The sequence below is a fragment of the Rhipicephalus sanguineus genome, chromosome 1 (genome assembly GCF_013339695.2).
Source record: "Rhipicephalus sanguineus isolate Rsan-2018 chromosome 1, BIME_Rsan_1.4, whole genome shotgun sequence".
Taxonomy (NCBI): domain Eukaryota; kingdom Metazoa; phylum Arthropoda; class Arachnida; order Ixodida; family Ixodidae; genus Rhipicephalus; species Rhipicephalus sanguineus.
The window spans coordinates 79129643-79135798 of NC_051176.1; the positions used below are offsets into that span (position 1 = coordinate 79129643).

General features: G+C 44.7%; 1 long non-coding RNA gene across 1 annotated transcript; it reads left to right on the forward strand.

Annotated features, from left to right (window-relative positions):
- Positions 1-3671: 3671 nt before the first annotated feature.
- Positions 3672-5332, forward strand: LOC125758101 (uncharacterized). The gene is made up of 2 exons (XR_007415848.1): positions 3672-3795; positions 5054-5332. It is a non-coding gene; the product is annotated as an uncharacterized LOC125758101 (long non-coding RNA).
- Positions 5333-6156: the final 824 nt, after the last annotated feature.

Genomic DNA, 6156 nt, shown 5'->3' on the forward strand with positions numbered 1-6156 from the left:
CCACACCTTCCTTCAGGTCTCTCCTTCCGGTCTAAAAGAATACTTGTTCCTCGCGCCGCAAATGCTACAATTCCTTCGTGCGCCTGCTACGTTCCTGGCTCTCTAACTTCGGATGGAAGAAACACTTCTCGTGAGACTTAAAAGCGCAGCGCCCCTGGAGCTACCGCCGCCTGTGCCAGGAGCTAGGCCGGGACACTGAGACCTCGTTAACTGTTCGAAGTGTTTTGCCAGACTACCTATGATGCTCGACATCCATCCTGAATTTGCACAGGAAGGATACATGATAGAAAACTCTAATAGCTACCAAAGTTGGAAGTGACAGTTATGAGTGGTGGTTTCTTACTCATTGGGCTGCAAGGTATAAACTTACGTAACGCTTACAAAAACTGAAATTTGGGAGAGTCTGTAAAAATTCATGGTGGATCTGAAGCGCGAAAAAACAAAGACACAGGAAGGAAATCAAGAGAAGAGGAGCGCTACCCATGACCTCATTCGGTCTCATTTTTCTTCTTGTGCCCTCGTTCCTTTCTTTCTTTTTTTTTTTTTGATCGCTTCGAGTAAAGTATGGAGTCACGCTGTGAGGTCTTACGGTGCTTGGCCACATTCAAACAGTCAATTTTCTTGCACAAGATAGATTTTTTTTATTTTACTTTTTATCTATGCCAAACATTCAAAAAACATGTTGCAAAAAGAATCATTCCTCTGTCATCATTAGTTTGGGAGTTAAAGCGCCTTTGCCAACTCATACCTTTGAAATACGAAGCCAAAACGAAATTCTATTGGCTCCGAATATTTTTCAATGTATATGTATACTATTGAATGTACCCTTCTTATTTTATGTTGACTGTACCATTACCGGGAATTTTTGTGGGCGATTTTTCTCGCTTTGTATAGTCGTTTGCACATTATTTCCTTAATATTTATTTCATTACATTTTTCTTTCTTAATTTCATAGATCCCACACCTTGCTACATAAATACCAAAGCCGTACTCAATAAAGTAATTCATTTGTCACTTATCATTGTTGGCGTTACTAGCACTTATAACACATTTTATAACACAAAGTGGCCGTCAAAATTAAAATAAACAATTTCATTGCACTTGATATAGTTAGGTAAGTTAAATAAGGCAGGCATGGTCAGGGAAAAAAGTTATTTGATTCCTGGCTTTCCTTCTTTTTTTAATTTTTTTGTGCGAGTGTGGCCTACCACCTTAACATGATATAATATTTCGATCCGCGCAAGACAAGTCACACCAAGCTAAGGGAAAAACGAATGCCCATGCTGGCATTCACAAACTATGCCGAAATACAAACGCCAGAATCAGGAGGATGCACAGAGGAAAACGTTGACTCAGCGAAGGAAGTCTGTGTTTGTCGATGGAAAAATAGTGACAAACATACGTCCGCAATAGAGAAATAGAACACATATGCAAATGTACCTAATTATTCAATAATTATTGTGTTGCAAGGGCATTTAAGTGATCTCGAGAATTGGCGAAGGATGGGCTTGTACGTAGTGGCAGGTACCCGCTGGCGCATACGGAGTGGCTGAGGAGTGACCACCCTTTATATATGGTCGTGCGTCTGTTGCTATGGGCGCGTATATATATATATATATATATATATATATATATATATATATATATATATATATATATATATATATATATATATATATATATATATATATATATATATATATATATATATATATATATATATATATATATACCGTCCCCGCCTGGCTACGCCATTTGAGTATGACGACAATACATGGCGACAATCAAAGCTAATTAAGTGAGTACTGAAATAGAGTTAATTAATGAAATATAATTAAACTGAAGTTAGTGACAGCTAATTAATTAGAGTTATTCAGTGAACTTTGGACGCAGATATAAAGTGCACGGTCAAATAGCCGCACCTGATGGCTTTTGCCTTCGAGTCATCTTCGGTGAATGCATAAGACACCCCGTGAGATTTCTCGTTTTTTTTTCTTTTTTTGTCGTTCAAAGGTGGTACAGAGCCGAGGTGGGCTCACTGCGCTTCTTTAGCGGCAAAAAATGACGTGAACGGTGAACCCTGAACAACACACCAGTGACACACACGTGAAACCCAGAGGAAGAGAGAAATCAAGCTTCGTTCAGTGCTGTTGTAATACCACGCATACAGTGAACGTACGTGCATTTTGAGGTGGGAATTGTCAGTCCGGTTCTGTTTGCATGACGCTTTTTCGTTTGCCGGACAAAACGGAAGATCTCCTTAAATGCGAGACAACAAGTGCATAAACTATCACTGTACACCACTAAAGTACTCTCATTTAGCCCAACGCGTTGACAAATATATGGCCGCGTTTCTACACTTAGATAGGTTGTACATAAAGCAGCGCAAACATGTATTTCGTGAGATGGTTGGTAGAGGCTTTTGATACAAGCAGAAAGGAAGAAATTTGAAGCAGTATGGCCATCCGTGGCGACGTTTAGTCGTGTATTCGATTGTTATTACACAATGCTTTATGGTTCCTGCACTTCTGATGCTGATTTTTTTGTTCTTGTTTTCTGTCGTAAGATGTGGGATTCATAACATATCGTTCAAGTGTATCGAATGTAACTTTTATGCAAGTCCAGAGTTGCAATTTAGGGATTTTGACCCAAGTTGCCTAAACATCGCACCTGCTATGCCAAAGTTCGAAGGTTCTATTCAATTCTAGGTGAATCTCCTAAGCATGCGAATGATTTTTTACGAAAAATGCGGTCCGCATAATTTAGGCCACGGGATTTTCAGTTCATCCTTGAGCACGCCCAATGAATAGCCTCGATGTCTTTGGGTCATTATTATTATGTGCCCCTCAAAAAGTGTCGTTTACGTGTTAAACGCTATAAGTTTTGCTCGAGATGCCAGTTTTCCTCCTGTAACATTAAGAAACGGTACCCTAGGCCACTGTGGGGTGTAGCTGCAAAAAACAGCTGTGTTTTGGTACAAAAGGGAAGCAGGAGAGTACAGTAAGCGCCTCAAGTAACCATATACTCTACTGTCAGGGCGTGAGGAAAGTAATCATGCTGTTACAGTATTGCGGGACTTCTAACTACAAAAATTGCTTACGCACTATCTGACGATTCCCCAGTATGGTGTTTCTGCCATTTTTTTTTTTTTTTTGATGTCGTAATAAGAACGTTTGGCTTAGCGATGCGCTTATAATACGGTAGCCCACACTATAGAAAGGACACACAGGACAGAGTTTAACAGGACGAGTTTAACAGGACGTCCTGTTAAATTGGGTCCTGCGTGTTCTTTGTAGTGTGTGTTACCCTTCCATAAGCGCGTCGCTAAGTCATCATGAACCAACTATAGCCCCATTCATCGAAAAACCTTTCAACTGATACACTTGATATCGTGCTGCCATACCGGTGAACAAGCCCACTGTCTCCATTGCAACGGAAATTGCAAAACAGTGGACCGCCTCTCGCAGTGGCGTTGCCCGCGTAAGCGGTTCAACTCCGGCTAACCGCACCGTGATCCGCGGTCTACGGGAACGGCCTAGTCTGTCGCCGCGGTCCCATGCCCATTGGCGCGAGACATCAGCTGCGAGGGCTGTTGCGGCCCCAAACTTGCGCGCGCGCGCAATCCTAGAATTGGCCCGGGCGGGAACGAGAGTGACCTGTTTGGTCAGCGACTCCGTGTAGGCCCGCCTCGGTCTCGATATATAAAGGCCCATTGTTCGGCGCTCGGTCTATCACTGTCCCCTCAGGAAGCCGGACGGATCGCCCTCAGAGAGCGGCATGATGAAGTTCTACACGGTAAGGATGCGTGCCACTTTGTTCCGGTATATTACACGGCGGCGCACGTGCGCCACGCTTTCGAGATGGCTCGACCACTATTTCCGTCACTTTTCCTCGTGTTGCCACTTTGCGTAACGGGCAGCCGAAGAAATGGCGAGTGTGTAGACGGCAGCGCGTGCGCAACGGTTTTCCGCTTGCGCTCGCGCTGTTCCGTCGCTTCCGTAATCGAGTAGTGCGTCGTTATACCGAAACGAGCGCCCCGGGCGGTGGACCCCCATGAGATCGAATCAAATGCGAGAACAGAGCCCCTTCGGGAGTTGACAGAAGAAGCGATTTCAACGTATGTAGCCAGCATTCAAGAGGGTTAAACGAAATATCACAAATCTTTTCAGTGCAATGAAAGGAGGTTCATCACTTTTGTCGTGCCAGTAGTGTTCTAATACGATACTCTCGACGGACGAGTATTCCCTAAATAGCCGCATGGTAAGTGTTCCAAGGGCATCTCTGTGGTAATTTTGTTTATTGTACAGCTTGTTCACATAGTTTATTCACATAGCTTGTTCACATAGTTTGTACAGCTTGTTCACATAGTTCCCATAACCAAATACCTGAATTTCCAGTCTTTTGTTAGTTGGCACGCATTGCCATTTGGTCGGCTTCCTTTTCTGTTATGAACAACTTTAGCATGCGAGCTTTTGGTGAATAAACGACCATGACCCCGGCGTTAACAAAAGACAGAAATCTCACAGGCTACACCTGTTCGTAGGCGACAATTAAGCCGACCGTGGTACCAGGCATTAACAAAGTTCGCCAGCTAATGACAGCGCACTTTTAAGAAAACACATCATAAATTAAGGTTCACTCAACTCTTTCCTTTTGCACGAAATAAGCTTTGGGTCGCACATTAATCAGTGGAGTTTTATAGTATATTGGTTCCTGCTTTGCGAAATGTCATATCTTCTCGGACACTAAAATGGAGTGACCAAGGTTCTTACACCAATGTGCAAGTGACAGCAAATTGTGTCAATTATACACTTATATATAATATGCTTATTATGAGAACAAACCGCGCAAGTACTTTAGAGATACCACTTAAAAAAAACAGAAAAAAAGCACCCCATTCGACTACGGATGACGTGACCATGCCGCTATTTGTTTTTCTCGAAACTTCTTCCACGAACGAGATTGCTTGTAGTACGAACAACGCCGATATTTCCTACATTTTGGGGAATAATGCAGGGTGGCTCATTACAGCCTGTTATGTAACCCTTCGCAGCTCCTCCTGCTTGCCGCTCTGATCGCCGTTGCGACGGCCGGCTATCACTACGGAGGTCACGGCGGGTTCGGGGGCGGTTATGGCCACGGCGACCACGGCTACCACCACCCAGTGGGACGCAAGTTCTACTACCACACGCACATCAACCACGGATACGGGTACGGACACGGGCACTACGGCTGATCACTTAAGACCTCGGAGGGCGTTACAAGAGGCCCCATCAAATGCTGCAGCTACGAACCTCTTGAGCAACTACGAATTAAACAGATTGTTCCTATTATGTCATGCTGCCTCATCATCCTCTCAGAATACGTGAGAACATGAGCAAAAGCATGAGCCTCCCGTTGGTTCGGCAGCTGCACTGCCACCCGAAATGGCACTACAGTTGACACTGTTTATTCACGGGTGGCATATGAACTATTGGAAGTCACAGAAACAGCGACAGCGTTGAAGGTGACAGTGCAGTTCAAAGGCCATAAGCTCAGAGAACCCTAACATTTGTGCACGGGTCCACGCCTTACGACCACCGCATCGCGCGTTTCTGCCGAATCAAGCTTCGATTCGGGAACACACCAAAAGAGCATTCAACCTAACAGATTTCACGAGCAGCAGTCAGTACACACGCATGTATGTGAACCTAACGGTGCACCGCGACACCCTTTTTTTTCTCAATCAATGCGCAATACAAGCGACAGTCAGTGTAGTATCAGGTACTGTTTGGTGTTGCGTCTTTCAGCAGTTTACTATGTTGCGACAATCTACTGTGTCTACTATACAAACTTCAGTACAGAAGAAGCGTAACTTCCGAGTCTGTCGTATAGACTATCGCACAAAATGAAAGCTTGGCGTCCCGGCCACATCCGTGCTCAGCCATTCTCTCGCTTCTGCACGAACAAACGGTGCGCGGTTCTCAGCCCAGTGAACGGAGAAAGCGGCGCGCAATACTGCCCACTGCGTCGCTCGAGGCTGCAGACAGCGGCGAACAACGAGTTGTCGCCCCTTTTTTTTTCTCCGCGAAGAACACAATGGGCTTGCCGCTACTTCTCCGACGCGTCGAGACAGGCCAGTGAGCGCGCGGCTCGCAGCTTCCGCATCAATTGCGC